This window comes from Electrona antarctica, assembly GCF_951216825.1.
Source record: "Electrona antarctica genome assembly, chromosome: 15".
Taxonomy (NCBI): Eukaryota; Metazoa; Chordata; class Actinopteri; order Myctophiformes; family Myctophidae; genus Electrona; species Electrona antarctica.
In genome coordinates this window covers 33,369,829-33,394,374 of record NC_136796.1, presented here as the reverse complement: position 1 = coordinate 33,394,374, position 24,546 = coordinate 33,369,829, and the positions used below count along the sequence as shown (strand labels likewise).

Below are 24,546 nucleotides of genomic sequence, written 5' to 3'. Positions count from 1 at the left end.
GTACACATCTAACGTTAGTTACTTTTTAGACATATACATTTCGGCTATTTTCAAAATATATCTACCTAGGGTCCTGGTCTGAAGGCTGTGGCCAGAATTGGGTCCATTTCGAACGCAGAGGTGTTGGGTCCCTCCAGCTTGGCGCGCTCGTCTGCAGGGACATGATCCTTGAACTCCTCCATCTTGGCCTCGACGTCGTGGGCGACGCCCTCGGCCATGTTGACCGCCTCTGTGCGCTCCTTCTTCGTCCTGTAGGCCCTGGCGTGCCTCTCGGAACTCCGGATCATGTTCTCGATGTCGTCCTTGCTGAGACCTCCGGAGGACTGGATGAGGATCTGCTGCTCACGGCCGGTGCCCTGGTCCCTGGCCGAGACATGGACGATGCCGCTGGCATCGATGTCTAAGGTGATTGCGATCTGAGGCACGCCGCGCGGGGCGGGGGGATCCCCACCAGGGTGAACTGACCCAACAGCTTGTTGTCTGCCGCCATCTCTCGCTCTCCCTGGAACACCTTGATGTCCACCTGGGTTTAAACAACAGATTTCTATTAAATCCTTCACATTTTGTTCAGTCCGTTGTTTTTGTTGATAGGGCAAAGATTGACTATACCTGGTTTACAGTAAAGGCAGCACTGTTCCCTAAGGTAAGTAGGATCTGAGCTGTGTCAGACGGATTACTGCTGGACTGAAGAAGTGACAGCAACATGTTCAGATGCTGTGATTCCAGGCTCCCGGGTGATTTTGAGATGATGTCACCTATAGAACAAAATCATATATTTATTCTACATAATGACGAATGTGAACAATGTCGTTGAAATTTCGTTTGAAATGTAACTATTCTACATACTGTGAAATAGAAATTTCAATCAATCAAAACAAAACACGTGTTATTGTATTGAGTATAGATTCAATTCAGCCCCTAGCTGTGAGACCAACTTTGAAAACCTGACACTTTAACGTCATCTTGCTAGAGTAGAGATATAGAACGCTGCTGTGTGATCTCTGGTACCCAGCTGATGCTAGCTAGTAACTAGCTAGCGGGATCAACAAAATTAAACCTGTTGTTTAAACCTGTTGTTTAAACCAGCATGGTGTCTATGCATAAAAGCAGTGAATATATGAAAGCGATATATCAGCTATATATATGGGTCAATTACTTACTAGGCGTAAAACACCCATTTTGCAGCACCTTGGCCTGTTTGCCCTCCATGACGGCCACACAGGAGTTGGTGGTGCCCAGGTCGATCCCAATGACCGTGCCTTTGGGGGCCCCGGACGCATAGGTCCTCCTGGAGAGGGAGTGCATCGTCCAGTTGGAAGCCATTCCTGTGTGGCTTCCTGATGAACGAAGACATGGTTCGTGTGCAGTTCCATGAAGGAAGAAGAGCCTTGTGGACGTTTCTAGCGATGGTCAGCATGGTGTCTGTATGCATAAAAGCAGTGAATATATGAAAGCGATATATCAGCTATATATATGGGTCATCACAGGCATGGTGTCACCATGACTCAGCCATAACAACATAAGGAGTTCCCAATGCAGCTATATACATTTCGGCTGTTTTCAAAATATATCTACCCAGGGTCCTGGGTACCCTGGGCACGCGCGTGTGTGTGTGTGTGTGCACGTGGTTGGAGTTGAGCTCCAATGTTGAGCCCCACGCGTCTCATATTTGCCAACAACAATGAAAGGAGAAATTAGGTCAAATGCCCGCAACAGGATTCAATTTGATAAACTTACGTCAGGATCCAAGTTGTGGCAGATCCTGATCTGGTTAAATGGTGCCATGCCTGAGTGATGGAAATAGAAAACATAACACCATCGTGATTAGCCGGAATGAGCTGATGGATTTATGATAAGAGTGCCACTCACTTCACATGGGTGTGATTTGTTTTATCCTCAATTCTGTGGTACACACAGACAGAAAGCTGGCTATAGGAGGGCCCTCACCACTTTTACTAATGATGTTTGTCTCTTTATAACACAACAAGGATTATTAGACATTTATCAGCTTTACTACACTATGACTGAATGCCAATACACTACAGGCAGATTATAAATATGAATTTTAGTAATCAATTTAGGCAAATTCAAGTCCACTTGTATGTTGCGTACAACATAACGGAGGGCATATGAGCCCATGCTCCTGGCCGCTGTGAAGGCTGAAGCAATGATTGGGTCCATTTCAAACTGTGAGGCATTCAAGCCGGGAAAGTCAAAGTTTTCCTATAAATAATTATAAAAATCCTTGAACTCCTCCATCTTGGCCTCGATGTCGTGGGCGACGCCCTCGGCCATGTTGACCGCCTTTGTGCGCTCCTTCTTCGTCCTGTCGGTCTCGGCGTGCCTCTCGGCGCTCCGGATCATGTTCTCGATGTCGTTTCGGCCTAACCTGCCTTTGTCAGGTATACTGAAACAGTGCATCAAAGTGTTGGCATATAGGGCAACGTCAAGTGTTGTCGCTCACGTCAGTTTGTGAGTGGAGAAACCTGGGGTATACCACTTTAGTGGTACTACAGGTTATCACACCCCAAATCTTAATAAGAAATGCTACAACTACTATTTTGTAAGAACACCAGAAAATTACTTACTAGGGGCTGTTCCTGGTGGACACCACGGGCTGGGGGTGCTGGGGCCACCATGTTGGCTAGCCTCACAACAAGTGGGTTGATGGTCTGGGGAAGTGTTAAAAAAAAGCTTAAAATGTTGTGAACTTTTAGGTCTGTTATTATTGTCACGTGCCATATAACAAAGCTTTTGTGAGAACGCCAGAAAATTACTTAAAAAAACACCCATTTTGCAGCACCTTGGCCTGTTTGTCTAAGGTGATTGCGATCTGAGGCACGCCGTGCGGGGCGGGGGGGATCCCCACCAGGGTGAACTGACCCAACAACTTGTTGTCTGCCACCATCTCTCGCTCTCCCTGGAACACCTTGATGTCCACCTGGGACTGTCCGTCCGCGGCCGTGGAGAATATCTGGCTGTGCTTGGTGGGAATGGTGGTGTTCCTGTTGATGAGTCTGGTGAAGATCCCGCCATTGGTCGCGATGCCCAGCGACAGCGGCGTTACGTCGAGTAGCAGAACGTCTGTGACATTGCCGGCCAGGACGCCGCCCTGGATGCGACTGCCTCGTCTGGGTTGACCGACTTGCTGGGAGCACGGCCAAACAGCTCCTGGACCATCTGAATAGAATAGAATACACTACACGGTTAGAATGAACAAATATTTGAAGAATTTCATTAATTTATAATTCTTTAGAAACAAGTTGAATATTTGTGCCAGGGACCCCCCAGAAGTGAACATTATTGATTCAATATTCAACATAGTTTGTGAAAGAAAAGTTAAACTACAGCCTTAATTTCAGTGCAGTGCTGTGAGCTTGTACAACGGCTATTTTTTTCTAAGTTTTCTGAAAATCACATGTCATATGTCCCAAAAGACAGATGCTTTCCTGGTTTTAATGGGTTAAAGTAGTATGCTGGACTCAAACATTCCAGACCTTCAACGGTAAATACTATAGTTCTCTAGAAGAGCAGAGGAAAGGTTTCTAGAAGAGGAAAAGAGAATTTAACACAATGGGGGATCCCATTTGGTGGTAAAAACCAAACAAAAAAGGATTGTAACCGGTGTATGCTAGTATTTCACTTGGTATTTTTACAGTTAAAACCCAGAGTTGGTTAAAACACTAGTGTTAGGGCGGAATACAATTACCTTCTGCTGCCACCTAGTGGATTAACATGATATGATTTATCACATCCTCTGTTCTTAGACTTTTGTCAATCCAAAGTGAGTTATTCTCATGTTGATTAGGTGATTTTCCCATCATTGTCAATGGCGTTTACAAAACAAACATTGAACCTGTGTATAGGAGGGGCCCTCAAAAACCTGGAGATTTGTTACTGAACTATTGATTAGTCAGTATAGAGCCATAATTTATAGAACAGACAAAGAAATACAACGTTTCGGCCTAACCTGCCTTTGTCAGGTATACTGAAACAGCGCATCATATTTTTTAAGAACACCAGAAAATTACTTACTAGGGGCTGAACAACCAGTTGCTGTTCCTGGTGGACACCATGTTGGCTGATGGTTAAAAAAAAAACTTTTAGGTCTGTTATTATTGTCACGTGCCATATAACAAAGCTTTTGTGAGAACGCCAGAAAATTACTTACTAGGCGTAAAACACCCATTTTGCCTTTTATCTTGTAGACACAATAGACAGCACTTTGGCCTGTTTGCCCTCCATGATGGCCACGCAGGAGTTGGTGGTGCCCAGGTCGATCCAAATGGCCGTGCCTTTGGGGGCCCCGGACGCATAGGTCCTCCTGGAGAGGGCTCTGAGTGCATCATCCAGTTGGAAGCCATTCCTGTGTGGCTTCCTGATGAACGAAGACATGGTTCGTGAAAAAAAACAATTTAATAATAATTAGATTGTCTCTGCTTCTCATTTTCTGTTCATTTGTCATTACACTTACTTGGAGTAAAGACCTAACTTGAGCAGCAGTAGCCTACTATCTTTAGTTAACAAAAACAGCCTTTTTAAAGGCTTCCAAAACAATACATTGCATTTCATTTCTGTCAATTATCAGACATATATTTTATTTTAATTTGATTTGATTTTACTTTTCTTTTCTATCATTTTAGTTAGGGTCAGTTTAGTTCCAGTGTAATAGGGTAAGAAAACATGGACTGGAGTGTTGTGTTATTTGTTCAGAAGGAAGTGGGGACATGAGGTGTCCAGCAGATTCTCTGCAAAAAAAAACAGTGCAGAGGTGTACAACAATTTCCTTAAGTTAGTTGAAGAATTTAGGGAATTGGATGGGATGCCTGTAAAGGTTGATTTCAAAGGTTGTGGTACAGTTCAAAAACAATGCATGTGGAAACCTATTTACATCACTGAATATGGTTACTGATGATGTTTGTCTCGTTATGACACAACAAGGATTATTTATCAGCTTTACTACACAATGACTGAATGCCAATACACTACTTGCCTGTAATCAACTTGCGCATATTCAAGTCCACCTGTATATTGTTCAAAATATAGTGCAGGTTGATGTCGGTCTGCAGCGAAGAGGACAGCTCACACTTGGCCTTCTCAGCGGCCTCTCGGACCCTCTGCAGGGCCATGGCGTCTTTGGTCAGATCCACGCCGCACTCTCTCTTGAATTCCTTGACAATGTGTTGCAAGATGTGCTGGTCAAAGTCCTCCGTTGGTGGATTTAACCTCAAACACACCCTTCTGCATTTCCAGGATGGACACGTCAAACGTACCGCCGCCCAGGTCATAAACGGCGACAATCTTGTCCATGGTCTTGTCCAGTCCATGGGCCAGAGCGGCGGCTGTTGGCTCGTTGATTACACGGAGGACGTTGAGACCGGCGATCTGACCGGCGTCCTTCGTGGCCTGTCTCTGGGAGTCGTTGAAGTAGGCCGGCACAGTGACCACCGCGTCCTTCACGCTGTGACCCAGGTAGCTTTCGGCAGTCTCCTTCATCTTCCCCAGGATGAAGGCGCCGGCCTGGCTCGGGGAGTACATTTTCCCTTGAACCTCCACCCAGGCGTCGCCGTTCGATGCTCGCACAACCTTGTAGGGAACGTTCTTCGAGTCCTTCTGGATATCCGGGTCGTCGAAGTGCCGCCCTATGAGCCTCTTGGTGGCGTACAGCGTGTTAGCGGGGTTGGTCACAGCCTGCCGCTTGGCGGCCACTCCCACCAGACACTCCCCGTCGGACGTGAAGGCGACGACGGAGGGGGTGGTCCGCGCTCCTTCCGCGTTCTCCAGCACCTTGGCCTGTTTGCCCTCCATGACGGCCACGCAGGAGTTGGTGGTGCCCAGGTCGATCCCAATGACCGTGCCTTTGGGGGCCCCGGACGCATAGGTCCTCCTGGAGAGGGCTCTGAGTGCATCGTCCAGTTGGAAGCCATTCCTGTGTGGCTTCCTGATGAACGAAGACATGGTCCGTGTGCAGTTCCATGAAGGAAGAAGAGCCTTGTGGACGTTTCTAGTGATGGTCAGCATGGTGTCTGTATGAATAAAAGCAGTGAATATATGAAAGCGATATATCAGCTATACTGTACTGTACTGTAATACAATTTTGAGGTATTTGTACTTTACTTGAGTGTTTCCAATTTCCAGTACTTTTACTTCTACTCCACTACACTGCAGAGGCAAGTGTACACATCAGTGTACACATCTAACGTTAGTTACTTTTTAGACATATACATTTCGGCTATTTTCAAAATATATCTACCTAGGGTCCTGGTCTGAAGGCTGTGGCCAGAATTGGGTCCATTTCGAACGCAGAGGTGTTGGGTCCCTCCAGCTTGGCGCGCTCGTCTGCAGGGACATGATCCTTGAACTCCTCCATCTTGGCCTCGACGTCGTGGGCGACGCCCTCGGCCATGTTGACCGCCTCTGTGCGCTCCTTCTTCGTCCTGTAGGCCCTGGCGTGCCTCTCGGAACTCCGGATCATGTTCTCGATGTCGTCCTTGCTGAGACCTCCGGAGGACTGGATGAGGATCTGCTGCTCACGGCCGGTGCCCTGGTCCCTGGCCGAGACATGGACGATGCCGCTGGCATCGATGTCTAAGGTGATTGCGATCTGAGGCACGCCGCGCGGGGCGGGGGGATCCCCACCAGGGTGAACTGACCCAACAGCTTGTTGTCTGCCGCCATCTCTCGCTCTCCCTGGAACACCTTGATGTCCACCTGGGTTTAAACAACAGATTTCTATTAAATCCTTCACATTTTGTTCAGTCCGTTGTTTTTGTTGATAGGGCAAAGATTGACTATACCTGGTTTACAGTAAAGGCAGCACTGTTCCCTAAGGTAAGTAGGATCTGAGCTGTGTCAGACGGATTACTGCTGGACTGAAGAAGTGACAGCAACATGTTCAGATGCTGTGATTCCAGGCTCCCGGGTGATTTTGAGATGATGTCACCTATAGAACAAAATCATATATTTATTCTACATAATGACGAATGTGAACAATGTCGTTGAAATTTCGTTTGAAATGTAACTATTCTACATACTGTGAAATAGAAATTTCAATCAATCAAAACAAAACACGTGTTATTGTATTGAGTATAGATTCAATTCAGCCCCTAGCTGTGAGACCAACTTTGAAAACCTGACACTTTAACGTCATCTTGCTAGAGTAGAGATATAGAACGCTGCTGTGTGATCTCTGGTACCCAGCTGATGCTAGCTAGTAACTAGCTAGCGGGATCAACAAAATTAAACCTGTTGTTTAAACCTGTTGTTTAAACCAGCATGGTGTCTATGCATAAAAGCAGTGAATATATGAAAGCGATATATCAGCTATATATATGGGTCAATTACTTACTAGGCGTAAAACACCCATTTTGCAGCACCTTGGCCTGTTTGCCCTCCATGACGGCCACACAGGAGTTGGTGGTGCCCAGGTCGATCCCAATGACCGTGCCTTTGGGGGCCCCGGACGCATAGGTCCTCCTGGAGAGGGAGTGCATCGTCCAGTTGGAAGCCATTCCTGTGTGGCTTCCTGATGAACGAAGACATGGTTCGTGTGCAGTTCCATGAAGGAAGAAGAGCCTTGTGGACGTTTCTAGCGATGGTCAGCATGGTGTCTGTATGCATAAAAGCAGTGAATATATGAAAGCGATATATCAGCTATATATATGGGTCATCACAGGCATGGTGTCACCATGACTCAGCCATAACAACATAAGGAGTTCCCAATGCAGCTATATACATTTCGGCTGTTTTCAAAATATATCTACCCAGGGTCCTGGGTACCCTGGGCACGCGCGTGTGTGTGTGTGTGTGCACGTGGTTGGAGTTGAGCTCCAATGTTGAGCCCCACGCGTCTCATATTTGCCAACAACAATGAAAGGAGAAATTAGGTCAAATGCCCGCAACAGGATTCAATTTGATAAACTTACGTCAGGATCCAAGTTGTGGCAGATCCTGATCTGGTTAAATGGTGCCATGCCTGAGTGATGGAAATAGAAAACATAACACCATCGTGATTAGCCGGAATGAGCTGATGGATTTATGATAAGAGTGCCACTCACTTCACATGGGTGTGATTTGTTTTATCCTCAATTCTGTGGTACACACAGACAGAAAGCTGGCTATAGGAGGGCCCTCACCACTTTTACTAATGATGTTTGTCTCTTTATAACACAACAAGGATTATTAGACATTTATCAGCTTTACTACACTATGACTGAATGCCAATACACTACAGGCAGATTATAAATATGAATTTTAGTAATCAATTTAGGCAAATTCAAGTCCACTTGTATGTTGCGTACAACATAACGGAGGGCATATGAGCCCATGCTCCTGGCCGCTGTGAAGGCTGAAGCAATGATTGGGTCCATTTCAAACTGTGAGGCATTCAAGCCGGGAAAGTCAAAGTTTTCCTATAAATAATTATAAAAATCCTTGAACTCCTCCATCTTGGCCTCGATGTCGTGGGCGACGCCCTCGGCCATGTTGACCGCCTTTGTGCGCTCCTTCTTCGTCCTGTCGGTCTCGGCGTGCCTCTCGGCGCTCCGGATCATGTTCTCGATGTCGTTTCGGCCTAACCTGCCTTTGTCAGGTATACTGAAACAGTGCATCAAAGTGTTGGCATATAGGGCAACGTCAAGTGTTGTCGCTCACGTCAGTTTGTGAGTGGAGAAACCTGGGGTATACCACTTTAGTGGTACTACAGGTTATCACACCCCAAATCTTAATAAGAAATGCTACAACTACTATTTTGTAAGAACACCAGAAAATTACTTACTAGGGGCTGTTCCTGGTGGACACCACGGGCTGGGGGTGCTGGGGCCACCATGTTGGCTAGCCTCACAACAAGTGGGTTGATGGTCTGGGGAAGTGTTAAAAAAAAGCTTAAAATGTTGTGAACTTTTAGGTCTGTTATTATTGTCACGTGCCATATAACAAAGCTTTTGTGAGAACGCCAGAAAATTACTTAAAAAAACACCCATTTTGCAGCACCTTGGCCTGTTTGTCTAAGGTGATTGCGATCTGAGGCACGCCGTGCGGGGCGGGGGGGATCCCCACCAGGGTGAACTGACCCAACAACTTGTTGTCTGCCACCATCTCTCGCTCTCCCTGGAACACCTTGATGTCCACCTGGGACTGTCCGTCCGCGGCCGTGGAGAATATCTGGCTGTGCTTGGTGGGAATGGTGGTGTTCCTGTTGATGAGTCTGGTGAAGATCCCGCCATTGGTCGCGATGCCCAGCGACAGCGGCGTTACGTCGAGTAGCAGAACGTCTGTGACATTGCCGGCCAGGACGCCGCCCTGGATGCGACTGCCTCGTCTGGGTTGACCGACTTGCTGGGAGCACGGCCAAACAGCTCCTGGACCATCTGAATAGAATAGAATACACTACACGGTTAGAATGAACAAATATTTGAAGAATTTCATTAATTTATAATTCTTTAGAAACAAGTTGAATATTTGTGCCAGGGACCCCCCAGAAGTGAACATTATTGATTCAATATTCAACATAGTTTGTGAAAGAAAAGTTAAACTACAGCCTTAATTTCAGTGCAGTGCTGTGAGCTTGTACAACGGCTATTTTTTTCTAAGTTTTCTGAAAATCATATGTCATATGTCCCAAAAGACAGATGCTTTCCTGGTTTTAATGGGTTAAAGTAGTATGCTGGACTCAAACATTCCAGACCTTCAACGGTAAATACTATAGTTCTCTAGAAGAGCAGAGGAAAGGTTTCTAGAAGAGGAAAAGAGAATTTAACACAATGGGGGATCCCATTTGGTGGTAAAAAACAAACAAAAAAGGATTTTCGACTTCTAGGATATATCCGGTCAATGTAACCGGTGTATGCTAGTATTTCACTTGGTATTTTTACAGTTAAAACCCAGAGTTGGTTAAAACACTAGTGTTAGGGCGGAATACAATTACCTTCTGCTGCCACCTAGTGGATTAACATGATATGATTTATCACATCCTCTGTTCTTAGACTTTTGTCAATCCAAAGTGAGTTATTCTCATGTTGATTAGGTGATTTTCCCATCATTGTCAATGGCGTTTACAAAACAAACATTGAACCTGTGTATAGGAGGGGCCCTCAAAAACCTGGAGATTTGTTACTGAACTATTGATTAGTCAGTATAGAGCCATAATTTATAGAACAGACAAAGAAATACAACGTTTCGGCCTAACCTGCCTTTGTCAGGTATACTGAAACAGCGCATCATATTTTTTAAGAACACCAGAAAATTACTTACTAGGGGCTGAACAACCAGTTGCTGTTCCTGGTGGACACCATGTTGGCTGATGGTTAAAAAAAAAACTTTTAGGTCTGTTATTATTGTCACGTGCCATATAACAAAGCTTTTGTGAGAACGCCAGAAAATTACTTACTAGGCGTAAAACACCCATTTTGCCTTTTATCTTGTAGACACAATAGACAGCACTTTGGCCTGTTTGCCCTCCATGATGGCCACGCAGGAGTTGGTGGTGCCCAGGTCGATCCCAATGGCCGTGCCTTTGGGGGCCCCGGACGCATAGGTCCTCCTGGAGAGGGCTCTGAGTGCATCATCCAGTTGGAAGCCATTCCTGTGTGGCTTCCTGATGAACGAAGACATGGTTCGTGAAAAAAAACAATTTAATAATAATTAGATTGTCTCTGCTTCTCATTTTCTGTTCATTTGTCATTACACTTACTTGGAGTAAAGACCTAACTTGAGCAGCAGTAGCCTACTATCTTTAGTTAACAAAAACAGCCTTTTTAAAGGCTTCCAAAACAATACATTGCATTTCATTTCTGTCAATTATCAGACATATATTTTATTTTAATTTGATTTGATTTTACTTTTCTTTTCTATCATTTTAGTTAGGGTCAGTTTAGTTCCAGTGTAATAGGGTAAGAAAACATGGACTGGAGTGTTGTGTTATTTGTTCAGAAGGAAGTGGGGACATGAGGTGTCCAGCAGATTCTCTGCAAAAAAAAACAGTGCAGAGGTGTACAACAATTTCCTTAAGTTAGTTGAAGAATTTAGGGAATTGGATGGGATGCCTGTAAAGGTTGATTTCAAAGGTTGTGGTACAGTTCAAAAACAATGCATGTGGAAACCTATTTACATCACTGAATATGGTTACTGATGATGTTTGTCTCGTTATGACACAACAAGGATTATTTATCAGCTTTACTACACAATGACTGAATGCCAATACACTACTTGCCTGTAATCAACTTGCGCATATTCAAGTCCACCTGTATATTGTTCAAAATATAGTGCAGGTTGATGTCGGTCTGCAGCGAAGAGGACAGCTCACACTTGGCCTTCTCAGCGGCCTCTCGGACCCTCTGCAGGGCCATGGCGTCTTTGGTCAGATCCACGCCGCACTCTCTCTTGAATTCCTTGACAATGTGTTGCAAGATGTGCTGGTCAAAGTCCTCCGTTGGTGGATTTAACCTCAAACACACCCTTCTGCATTTCCAGGATGGACACGTCAAACGTACCGCCGCCCAGGTCATAAACGGCGACAATCTTGTCCATGGTCTTGTCCAGTCCATGGGCCAGAGCGGCGGCTGTTGGCTCGTTGATTACACGGAGGACGTTGAGACCGGCGATCTGACCGGCGTCCTTCGTGGCCTGTCTCTGGGAGTCGTTGAAGTAGGCCGGCACAGTGACCACCGCGTCCTTCACGCTGTGACCCAGGTAGCTTTCGGCAGTCTCCTTCATCTTCCCCAGGATGAAGGCGCCGGCCTGGCTCGGGGAGTACATTTTCCCTTGAACCTCCACCCAGGCGTCGCCGTTCGATGCTCGCACAACCTTGTAGGGAACGTTCTTCGAGTCCTTCTGGATATCCGGGTCGTCGAAGTGCCGCCCTATGAGCCTCTTGGTGGCGTACAGCGTGTTAGCGGGGTTGGTCACAGCCTGCCGCTTGGCGGCCACTCCCACCAGACACTCCCCGTCGGACGTGAAGGCGACGACGGAGGGGGTGGTCCGCGCTCCTTCCGCGTTCTCCAGCACCTTGGCCTGTTTGCCCTCCATGACGGCCACGCAGGAGTTGGTGGTGCCCAGGTCGATCCCAATGACCGTGCCTTTGGGGGCCCCGGACGCATAGGTCCTCCTGGAGAGGGCTCTGAGTGCATCGTCCAGTTGGAAGCCATTCCTGTGTGGCTTCCTGATGAACGAAGACATGGTCCGTGTGCAGTTCCATGAAGGAAGAAGAGCCTTGTGGACGTTTCTAGTGATGGTCAGCATGGTGTCTGTATGAATAAAAGCAGTGAATATATGAAAGCGATATATCAGCTATACTGTACTGTACTGTAATACAATTTTGAGGTATTTGTACTTTACTTGAGTGTTTCCAATTTCCAGTACTTTTACTTCTACTCCACTACACTGCAGAGGCAAGTGTACACATCAGTGTACACATCTAACGTTAGTTACTTTTTAGACATATACATTTCGGCTATTTTCAAAATATATCTACCTAGGGTCCTGGTCTGAAGGCTGTGGCCAGAATTGGGTCCATTTCGAACGCAGAGGTGTTGGGTCCCTCCAGCTTGGCGCGCTCGTCTGCAGGGACATGATCCTTGAACTCCTCCATCTTGGCCTCGACGTCGTGGGCGACGCCCTCGGCCATGTTGACCGCCTCTGTGCGCTCCTTCTTCGTCCTGTAGGCCCTGGCGTGCCTCTCGGAACTCCGGATCATGTTCTCGATGTCGTCCTTGCTGAGACCTCCGGAGGACTGGATGAGGATCTGCTGCTCACGGCCGGTGCCCTGGTCCCTGGCCGAGACATGGACGATGCCGCTGGCATCGATGTCTAAGGTGATTGCGATCTGAGGCACGCCGCGCGGGGCGGGGGGATCCCCACCAGGGTGAACTGACCCAACAGCTTGTTGTCTGCCGCCATCTCTCGCTCTCCCTGGAACACCTTGATGTCCACCTGGGTTTAAACAACAGATTTCTATTAAATCCTTCACATTTTGTTCAGTCCGTTGTTTTTGTTGATAGGGCAAAGATTGACTATACCTGGTTTACAGTAAAGGCAGCACTGTTCCCTAAGGTAAGTAGGATCTGAGCTGTGTCAGACGGATTACTGCTGGACTGAAGAAGTGACAGCAACATGTTCAGATGCTGTGATTCCAGGCTCCCGGGTGATTTTGAGATGATGTCACCTATAGAACAAAATCATATATTTATTCTACATAATGACGAATGTGAACAATGTCGTTGAAATTTCGTTTGAAATGTAACTATTCTACATACTGTGAAATAGAAATTTCAATCAATCAAAACAAAACACGTGTTATTGTATTGAGTATAGATTCAATTCAGCCCCTAGCTGTGAGACCAACTTTGAAAACCTGACACTTTAACGTCATCTTGCTAGAGTAGAGATATAGAACGCTGCTGTGTGATCTCTGGTACCCAGCTGATGCTAGCTAGTAACTAGCTAGCGGGATCAACAAAATTAAACCTGTTGTTTAAACCTGTTGTTTAAACCAGCATGGTGTCTATGCATAAAAGCAGTGAATATATGAAAGCGATATATCAGCTATATATATGGGTCAATTACTTACTAGGCGTAAAACACCCATTTTGCAGCACCTTGGCCTGTTTGCCCTCCATGACGGCCACACAGGAGTTGGTGGTGCCCAGGTCGATCCCAATGACCGTGCCTTTGGGGGCCCCGGACGCATAGGTCCTCCTGGAGAGGGAGTGCATCGTCCAGTTGGAAGCCATTCCTGTGTGGCTTCCTGATGAACGAAGACATGGTTCGTGTGCAGTTCCATGAAGGAAGAAGAGCCTTGTGGACGTTTCTAGCGATGGTCAGCATGGTGTCTGTATGCATAAAAGCAGTGAATATATGAAAGCGATATATCAGCTATATATATGGGTCATCACAGGCATGGTGTCACCATGACTCAGCCATAACAACATAAGGAGTTCCCAATGCAGCTATATACATTTCGGCTGTTTTCAAAATATATCTACCCAGGGTCCTGGGTACCCTGGGCACGCGCGTGTGTGTGTGTGTGTGCACGTGGTTGGAGTTGAGCTCCAATGTTGAGCCCCACGCGTCTCATATTTGCCAACAACAATGAAAGGAGAAATTAGGTCAAATGCCCGCAACAGGATTCAATTTGATAAACTTACGTCAGGATCCAAGTTGTGGCAGATCCTGATCTGGTTAAATGGTGCCATGCCTGAGTGATGGAAATAGAAAACATAACACCATCGTGATTAGCCGGAATGAGCTGATGGATTTATGATAAGAGTGCCACTCACTTCACATGGGTGTGATTTGTTTTATCCTCAATTCTGTGGTACACACAGACAGAAAGCTGGCTATAGGAGGGCCCTCACCACTTTTACTAATGATGTTTGTCTCTTTATAACACAACAAGGATTATTAGACATTTATCAGCTTTACTACACTATGACTGAATGCCAATACACTACAGGCAGATTATAAATATGAATTTTAGTAATCAATTTAGGCAAATTCAAGTCCACTTGTATGTTGCGTACAACATAACGGAGGGCATATGAGCCCATGCTCCTGGCCGCTGTGAAGGCTGAAGCAATGATTGGGTCCATTTCAAACTGTGAGGCATTCAAGCCGGGAAAGTCAAAGTTTTCCTATAAATAATTATAAAAATCCTTAACTCCTCCATCTTGGCCTCGATGTCGTGGGCGACGCCCTCGGCCATGTTGACCGCCTTTGTGCGCTCCTTCTTCGTCCTGTCGGTCTCGGCGTGCCTCTCGGCGCTCCGGATCATGTTCTCGATGTCGTTTCGGCCTAACCTGCCTTTGTCAGGTATACTGAAACAGTGCATCAAAGTGTTGGCATATAGGGCAACGTCAAGTGTTGTCGCTCACGTCAGTTTGTGAGTGGAGAAACCTGGGGTATACCACTTTAGTGGTACTACAGGTTATCACACCCCAAATCTTAATAAGAAATGCTACAACTACTATTTTGTAAGAACACCAGAAAATTACTTACTAGGGGCTGTTCCTGGTGGACACCACGGGCTGGGGGTGCTGGGGCCACCATGTTGGCTAGCCTCACAACAAGTGGGTTGATGGTCTGGGGAAGTGTTAAAAAAAAGCTTAAAATGTTGTGAACTTTTAGGTCTGTTATTATTGTCACGTGCCATATAACAAAGCTTTTGTGAGAACGCCAGAAAATTACTTAAAAAAACACCCATTTTGCAGCACCTTGGCCTGTTTGTCTAAGGTGATTGCGATCTGAGGCACGCCGTGCGGGGCGGGGGGGATCCCCACCAGGGTGAACTGACCCAACAACTTGTTGTCTGCCACCATCTCTCGCTCTCCCTGGAACACCTTGATGTCCACCTGGGACTGTCCGTCCGCGGCCGTGGAGAATATCTGGCTGTGCTTGGTGGGAATGGTGGTGTTCCTGTTGATGAGTCTGGTGAAGATCCCGCCATTGGTCGCGATGCCCAGCGACAGCGGCGTTACGTCGAGTAGCAGAACGTCTGTGACATTGCCGGCCAGGACGCCGCCCTGGATGCGACTGCCTCGTCTGGGTTGACCGACTTGCTGGGAGCACGGCCAAACAGCTCCTGGACCATCTGAATAGAATAGAATACACTACACGGTTAGAATGAACAAATATTTGAAGAATTTCATTAATTTATAATTCTTTAGAAACAAGTTGAATATTTGTGCCAGGGACCCCCCAGAAGTGAACATTATTGATTCAATATTCAACATAGTTTGTGAAAGAAAAGTTAAACTACAGCCTTAATTTCAGTGCAGTGCTGTGAGCTTGTACAACGGCTATTTTTTTCTAAGTTTTCTGAAAATCATATGTCATATGTCCCAAAAGACAGATGCTTTCCTGGTTTTAATGGGTTAAAGTAGTATGCTGGACTCAAACATTCCAGACCTTCAACGGTAAATACTATAGTTCTCTAGAAGAGCAGAGGAAAGGTTTCTAGAAGAGGAAAAGAGAATTTAACACAATGGGGGATCCCATTTGGTGGTAAAAAACAAACAAAAAAGGATTTTCGACTTCTAGGATATATCCGGTCAATGTAACCGGTGTATGCTAGTATTTCACTTGGTATTTTTACAGTTAAAACCCAGAGTTGGTTAAAACACTAGTGTTAGGGCGGAATACAATTACCTTCTGCTGCCACCTAGTGGATTAACATGATATGATTTATCACATCCTCTGTTCTTAGACTTTTGTCAATCCAAAGTGAGTTATTCTCATGTTGATTAGGTGATTTTCCCATCATTGTCAATGGCGTTTACAAAACAAACATTGAACCTGTGTATAGGAGGGGCCCTCAAAAACCTGGAGATTTGTTACTGAACTATTGATTAGTCAGTATAGAGCCATAATTTATAGAACAGACAAAGAAATACAACGTTTCGGCCTAACCTGCCTTTGTCAGGTATACTGAAACAGCGCATCATATTTTTTAAGAACACCAGAAAATTACTTACTAGGGGCTGAACAACCAGTTGCTGTTCCTGGTGGACACCATGTTGGCTATTATTGTCACGTGCCATATAACAAAGCTTTTGTGAGAACGCCAGAAAATTACTTACTAGGTGTAAAACACCCATTTTGCCTTTTATCTTGTAGACACAATAGACAGCACTTTGGCCTGTTTGCCCTCCATGATGGCCACGCAGGAGTTGGTGGTGCCCAGGTCGATCCAAATGGCCGTGCCTTTGGGGGCCCCGGACGCATAGGTCCTCCTGGAGAGGGCTCTGAGTGCATCATCCAGTTGGAAGCCATTCCTGTGTGGCTTCCTGATGAACGAAGACATGGTTCGTGAAAAAAAACAATTTAATAATAATTAGATTGTCTCTGCTTCTCATTTTCTGTTCATTTGTCATTACACTTACTTGGAGTAAAGACCTAACTTGAGCAGCAGTAGCCTACTATCTTTAGTTAACAAAAACAGCCTTTTTAAAGGCTTCCAAAACAATACATTGCATTTCATTTCTGTCAATTATCAGACATATATTTTATTTTAATTTGATTTGATTTTACTTTTCTTTTCTATCATTTTAGTTAGGGTCAGTTTAGTTCCAGTGTAATAGGGTAAGAAAACATGGACTGGAGTGTTGTGTTATTTGTTCAGAAGGAAGTGGGGACATGAGGTGTCCAGCAGATTCTCTGCAAAAAAAAACAGTGCAGAGGTGTACAACAATTTCCTTAAGTTAGTTGAAGAATTTAGGGAATTGGATGGGATGCCTGTAAAGGTTGATTTCAAAGGTTGTGGTACAGTTCAAAAACAATGCATGTGGAAACCTATTTACATCACTGAATATGGTTACTGATGATGTTTGTCTCGTTATGACACAACAAGGATTATTTATCAGCTTTACTACACAATGACTGAATGCCAATACACTACTTGCCTGTAATCAACTTGCGCATATTCAAGTCCACCTGTATATTGTTCAAAATATAGTGCAGGTTGATGTCGGTCTGCAGCGAAGAGGACAGCTCACACTTGGCCTTCTCAGCGGCCTCTCGGACCCTCTGCAGGGCCATGGCGTCTTTGGTCAGATCCACGCCGCACTCTCTCTTGAATTCCTTGACAATGTGTTGCAAGATGTGCTGGTCAAAGTCCTCCGTTGGTGGATTTAACCTCAAACACACCCTTCTGCATTTCCAGGATGGACACGTCAAACGTACCGCCGCCCAGGTCATAAACGGCGACAATCTTGTCCATGGTCTTGTCCAGTCCATGGGCCAGAGCGGCGGCTGTTGGCTCGTTGATTACACGGAGGACGTTGAGACCGGCGATCTGACCGGCGTCCTTCGTGGCCTGTCTCTGGGAGTCGTTGAAGTAGGCCGGCACAGTGACCACCGCGTCCTTCACGCTGTGACCCAGGTAGCTTTCGGCAGTCTCCTTCATCTTCCCCAGGATGAAGGCGCCGGCCTGGCTCGGGGAGTACATTTTCCCTTGAACCTCCACCCAGGCGTCGCCGTTCGATGCTCGCACAACCTTGTAGGGAACGTTCTTCGAGTCCTTCTGGATATCCGGGTCGTCGAAGTGCCGCCCTATGAGCCTCTTGGTGGCGTACAGCGTGTTAGCGGGGTTGGTCACAGCCTGCCGCTTGGCGGCCACTCCCACCAGACACTCCCCGTCGGACGTGAAGGCGACGACGGAGGGGGTGGTCCGCGCTCCTTCCGCGTTCTCCAGCACCTTGGCCTGTTTGCCCTCCATGACGGCCACGCAGGAGTTGGTGGTGCCCAGGTCGATCCCAATGACCGTGCCTTTGGGGGCCCCGGACGCATAGGTCCTCCTGGAGAGGGCTCTGAGTGCATCGTCCAGTTGGAAGCCATTCCTGTGTGGCTTCCTGATGAACGAAGACATGGTCCGTGTGCAGTTCCATGAAGGAAGAAGAGCCTTGTGGACGTTTCTAGTGATGGTCAGCATGGTGTCTGTATGAATAAAAGCAGTGAATATATGAAAGCGATATATCAGCTATACTGTACTGTACTGTAATACAATTTTGAGGTATTTGTACTTTACTTGAGTGTTTCCAATTTCCAGTACTTTTACTTCTACTCCACTACACTGCAGAGGCAAGTGTACACATCAGTGTACACATCTAACGTTAGTTACTTTTTAGACATATACATTTCGGCTATTTTCAAAATATATCTACCTAGGGTCCTGGTCTGAAGGCTGTGGCCAGAATTGGGTCCATTTCGAACGCAGAGGTGTTGGGTCCCTCCAGCTTGGCGCGCTCGTCTGCAGGGACATGATCCTTGAACTCCTCCATCTTGGCCTCGACGTCGTGGGCGACGCCCTCGGCCATGTTGACCGCCTCTGTGCGCTCCTTCTTCGTCCTGTAGGCCCTGGCGTGCCTCTCGGAACTCCGGATCATGTTCTCGATGTCGTCCTTGCTGAGACCTCCGGAGGACTGGATGAGGATCTGCTGCTCACGGCCGGTGCCCTGGTCCCTGGCCGAGACATGGACGATGCCGCTGGCATCGATGTCTAAGGTGATTGCGATCTGAGGCACGCCGCGCGGGGCGGGGGGATCCCCACCAGGGTGAACTGACCCAACAGCTTGTTGTCTGCCGCCATCTCTCGCTCTCCCTGGAACACCTTGATGTCCACCTGGGTTTAAACAACAGATTTCTATTAAATCCTTCACATTTTGTTCAGTCCGTTGTTTTTGTTGATAGGGCAAAGATTGACTATACCTGGTTTACAGTAAAGGCAGCACTGTTCCCTAAGGTAAGTAGGATCTGAGCTGTGTCAGACGGATTACTGCTGGACTGAAGAAGTGACAGCAACATGTTCAGATGCTGTGATTCCAGGCTCCCGGGTGATTTTGAGATGATGTCACCTATAGAACAAAATCATATATTTATTCTACATAATGACGAATGTGAACAATGTCGTTGAAATTTCGTTTGAAATGTAACTATTCTACATACTGTGAAATAGAAATTTCAATCAATCAAAACAAAACACGTGTTATTGTATTGAGTATAGATTCAATTCAGCCCCTAGCTGTGAGACCAACTTTGAAAACCTGACACTTTAACGTCATCTTGCTAGAGTAGAGATATAGAACGCTGCTGTGTGATCTCTGGTACCCAGCTGATGCTAGCTAGTAACTAGCTAGCGGGATCAACAAAATTAAACCTGTTGTTTAAACCTGTTGTTTAAACCAGCATGGTGTCTATGCATAAAAGCAGTGAATATATGAAAGCGATATATCAGCTATATATATGGGTCAATTACTTACTAGGCGTAAAACACCCATTTTGCAGCACCTTGGCCTGTTTGCCCTCCATGACGGCCACACAGGAGTTGGTGGTGCCCAGGTCGATCCCAATGACCGTGCCTTTGGGGGCCCCGGACGCATAGGTCCTCCTGGAGAGGGAGTGCATCGTCCAGTTGGAAGCCATTCCTGTGTGGCTTCCTGATGAACGAAGACATGGTTCGTGTGCAGTTCCATGAAGGAAGAAGAGCCTTGTGGACGTTTCTAGCGATGGTCAGCATGGTGTCTGTATGCATAAAAGCAGTGAATATATGAAAGCGATATATCAGCTATATATATGGGTCATCACAGGCATGGTGTCACCATGACTCAGCCATAACAACATAAGGAGTTCCCAATGCAGCTATATACATTTCGGCTGTTTTCAAAATATATCTACCCAGGGTCCTGGGTACCCTGGGCACGCGCGTGTGTGTGTGTGTGTGCACGTGGTTGGAGTTGAGCTCCAATGTTGAGCCCCACGCGTCTCATATTTGCCAACAACAATGAAAGGAGAAATTAGGTCAAATGCCCGCAACAGGATTCAATTTGATAAACTTACGTCAGGATCCAAGTTGTGGCAGATCCTGATCTGGTTAAATGGTGCCATGCCTGAGTGATGGAAATAGAAAACATAACACCATCGTGATTAGCCGGAATGAGCTGATGGATTTATGATAAGAGTGCCACTCACTTCACATGGGTGTGATTTGTTTTATCCTCAATTCTGTGGTACACACAGACAGAAAGCTGGCTATAGGAGGGCCCTCACCACTTTTACTAATGATGTTTGTCTCTTTATAACACAACAAGGATTATTAGACATTTATCAGCTTTACTACACTATGACTGAATGCCAATACACTACAGGCAGATTATAAATATGAATTTTAGTAATCAATTTAGGCAAATTCAAGTCCACTTGTATGTTGCGTACAACATAACGGAGGGCATATGAGCCCATGCTCCTGGCCGCTGTGAAGGCTGAAGCAATGATTGGGTCCATTTCAAACTGTGAGGCATTCAAGCCGGGAAAGTCAAAGTTTTCCTATAAATAATTATAAAAATCCTTGAACTCCTCCATCTTGGCCTCGATGTCGTGGGCGACGCCCTCGGCCATGTTGACCGCCTTTGTGCGCTCCTTCTTCGTCCTGTCGGTCTCGGCGTGCCTCTCGGCGCTCCGGATCATGTTCTCGATGTCGTTTCGGCCTAACCTGCCTTTGTCAGGTATACTGAAACAGTGCATCAAAGTGTTGGCATATAGGGCAACGTCAAGTGTTGTCGCTCACGTCAGTTTGTGAGTGGAGAAACCTGGGGTATACCACTTTAGTGGTACTACAGGTTATCACACCCCAAATCTTAATAAGAAATGCTACAACTACTATTTTGTAAGAACACCAGAAAATTACTTACTAGGGGCTGTTCCTGGTGGACACCACGGGCTGGGGGTGCTGGGGCCACCATGTTGGCTAGCCTCACAACAAGTGGGTTGATGGTCTGGGGAAGTGTTAAAAAAAAGCTTAAAATGTTGTGAACTTTTAGGTCTGTTATTATTGTCACGTGCCATATAACAAAGCTTTTGTGAGAACGCCAGAAAATTACTTAAAAAAACACCCATTTTGCAGCACCTTGGCCTGTTTGTCTAAGGTGATTGCGATCTGAGGCACGCCGTGCGGGGCGGGGGGGATCCCCACCAGGGTGAACTGACCCAACAACTTGTTGTCTGCCACCATCTCTCGCTCTCCCTGGAACACCTTGATGTCCACCTGGGACTGTCCGTCCGCGGCCGTGGAGAATATCTGGCTGTGCTTGGTGGGAATGGTGGTGTTCCTGTTGATGAGTCTGGTGAAGATCCCGCCATTGGTCGCGATGCCCAGCGACAGCGGCGTTACGTCGAGTAGCAGAACGTCTGTGACATTGCCGGCCAGGACGCCGCCCTGGATGCGACTGCCTCGTCTGGGTTGACCGACTTGCTGGGAGCACGGCCAAACAGCTCCTGGACCATCTGAATAGAATAGAATACACTACACGGTTAGAATGAACAAATATTTGAAGAATTTCATTAATTTATAATTCTTTAGAAACAAGTTGAATATTTGTGCCAGGGACCCCCCAGAAGTGAACATTATTGATTCAATATTCAACATAGTTTGTGAAAGAAAAGTTAAACTACAGCCTTAATTTCAGTGCAGTGCTGTGAGCTTGTACAACGGCTATTTTTTTCTAAGTTTTCTGAAAATCACATGTCATATGTCCCAAAAGACAGATGCTTTCCTGGTTTTAATGGGTTAAAGTAGTATGCTGGACTCAAACATTCCAGACCTTCAACGGTAAATACTATAGTTCTCTAGAAGAGCAGAGGAAAGGTTTCTAGAAGAGGAAAAGAGAATTTAACACAATGGGGGATCCCATTTGGTGGTAAAAACCAAACAAAAAAGGATTGTAACCGGTGTATGCTAGTATTTCACTTGGTATTTTTACAGTTAAAACCCAGAGTTGGTTAAAACACTAGTGTTAGGGCGGAATACAATTACCTTCTGCTGCCACCTAGTGGATTAACATGATATGATTTATCACATCCTCTGTTCTTAGACTTTTGTCAATCCAAAGTGAGTTATTCTCATGTTGATTAGGTGATTTTCCCATCATTGTCAATGGCGTTTACAAAACAAACATTGAACCTGTGTATAGGAGGGGCCCTCAAAAACCTGGAGATTTGTTACTGAACTATTGATTAGTCAGTATAGAGCCATAATTTATAGAACAGACAAAGAAATACAACGTTTCGGCCTAACCTGCCTTTGTCAGGTATACTGAAACAGCGCATCATATTTTTTAAGAACACCAGAAAATTACTTACTAGGGGCTGAACAACCAGTTGCTGTTCCTGGTGGACACCATGTTGGCTGATGGTTAAAAAAAAAACTTTTAGGTCTGTTATTATTGTCACGTGCCATATAACAAAGCTTTTGTGAGAACGCCAGAAAATTACTTACTAGGCGTAAAACACCCATTTTGCCTTTTATCTTGTAGACACAATAGACAGCACTTTGGCCTGTTTGCCCTCCATGATGGCCACGCAGGAGTTGGTGGTGCCCAGGTCGATCCAAATGGCCGTGCCTTTGGGGGCCCCGGACGCATAGGTCCTCCTGGAGAGGGCTCTGAGTGCATCATCCAGTTGGAAGCCATTCCTGTGTGGCTTCCTGATGAACGAAGACATGGTTCGTGAAAAAAAACAATTTAATAATAATTAGATTGTCTCTGCTTCTCATTTTCTGTTCATTTGTCATTACACTTACTTGGAGTAAAGACCTAACTTGAGCAGCAGTAGCCTACTATCTTTAGTTAACAAAAACAGCCTTTTTAAAGGCTTCCAAAACAATACATTGCATTTCATTTCTGTCAATTATCAGACATATATTTTATTTTAATTTGATTTGATTTTACTTTTCTTTTCTATCATTTTAGTTAGGGTCAGTTTAGTTCCAGTGTAATAGGGTAAGAAAACATGGACTGGAGTGTTGTGTTATTTGTTCAGAAGGAAGTGGGGACATGAGGTGTCCAGCAGATTCTCTGCAAAAAAAAACAGTGCAGAGGTGTACAACAATTTCCTTAAGTTAGTTGAAGAATTTAGGGAATTGGATGGGATGCCTGTAAAGGTTGATTTCAAAGGTTGTGGTACAGTTCAAAAACAATGCATGTGGAAACCTATTTACATCACTGAATATGGTTACTGATGATGTTTGTCTCGTTATGACACAACAAGGATTATTTATCAGCTTTACTACACAATGACTGAATGCCAATACACTACTTGCCTGTAATCAACTTGCGCATATTCAAGTCCACCTGTATATTGTTCAAAATATAGTGCAGGTTGATGTCGGTCTGCAGCGAAGAGGACAGCTCACACTTGGCCTTCTCAGCGGCCTCTCGGACCCTCTGCAGGGCCATGGCGTCTTTGGTCAGATCCACGCCGCACTCTCTCTTGAATTCCTTGACAATGTGTTGCAAGATGTGCTGGTCAAAGTCCTCCGTTGGTGGATTTAACCTCAAACACACCCTTCTGCATTTCCAGGATGGACACGTCAAACGTACCGCCGCCCAGGTCATAAACGGCGACAATCTTGTCCATGGTCTTGTCCAGTCCATGGGCCAGAGCGGCGGCTGTTGGCTCGTTGATTACACGGAGGACGTTGAGACCGGCGATCTGACCGGCGACCTTCGTGGCCTGTCTCTGGGAGTCGTTGAAGTAGGCCGGCACAGTGACCACCGCGTCCTTCACGCTGTGACCCAGGTAGCTTTCGGCATTCTCCTTCATCTTCCCCAGGATGAAGGCGCCGGCCTGGCTCGGGGAGTACATTTTCCCTTGAACCTCCACCCAGGCGTCGCCGTTCGATGCTCGCACAACCTTGTAGGGAACGTTCTTCGAGTCCTTCTGGATATCCGGGTCGTCGAAGTGCCGCCCTATGAGCCTCTTGGTGGCGTACAGCGTGTTAGCGGGGTTGGTCACAGCCTGCCGCTTGGCGGCCACTCCCACCAGACACTCCCCGTCGGACGTGAAGGCGACGACGGAGGGGGTGGTCCGCGCTCCTTCCGCGTTCTCCAGCACCTTGGCCTGTTTGCCCTCCATGACGGCCACGCAGGAGTTGGTGGTGCCCAGGTCGATCCCAATGACCGTGCCTTTGGGGGCCCCGGACGCATAGGTCCTCCTGGAGAGGGCTCTGAGTGCATCGTCCAGTTGGAAGCCATTCCTGTGTGGCTTCCTGATGAACGAAGACAT

The 24,546-nt window shown here is 46.3% G+C and overlaps 4 pseudogenes across 4 annotated transcripts; all 4 read right to left on the bottom strand.

Annotated features, from left to right (window-relative positions):
* Positions 1–65: 65 nt before the first annotated feature.
* LOC306938061 (stress-70 protein, mitochondrial-like) lies at positions 66–5,958 on the bottom strand (annotated as a pseudogene). The gene is made up of 3 exons: positions 4,869–5,958; positions 2,942–3,199; positions 66–523 (listed from the first exon to the last, which is right to left on the bottom strand). The product of its transcript is annotated as a stress-70 protein, mitochondrial-like (transcript).
* A 295-nt stretch (positions 5,959–6,253) lies between these two features.
* Positions 6,254–12,174, bottom strand: LOC306938059 (stress-70 protein, mitochondrial-like; annotated as a pseudogene). Its single transcript has 3 exons — positions 11,085–12,174; positions 9,130–9,387; positions 6,254–6,711 (listed from the first exon to the last, which is right to left on the bottom strand). The product of its transcript is annotated as a stress-70 protein, mitochondrial-like (transcript).
* Positions 12,175–12,469: 295 nt separating this feature from the next.
* LOC306938058 (stress-70 protein, mitochondrial-like) lies at positions 12,470–18,358 on the bottom strand (annotated as a pseudogene). Its single transcript has 3 exons — positions 17,269–18,358; positions 15,345–15,602; positions 12,470–12,927 (listed from the first exon to the last, which is right to left on the bottom strand). The product of its transcript is annotated as a stress-70 protein, mitochondrial-like (transcript).
* Positions 18,359–18,653: 295 nt separating this feature from the next.
* On the bottom strand, positions 18,654–24,546 carry LOC306938057 (stress-70 protein, mitochondrial-like; annotated as a pseudogene). The gene is made up of 3 exons: positions 23,457–24,546; positions 21,530–21,787; positions 18,654–19,111 (listed from the first exon to the last, which is right to left on the bottom strand). The product of its transcript is annotated as a stress-70 protein, mitochondrial-like (transcript).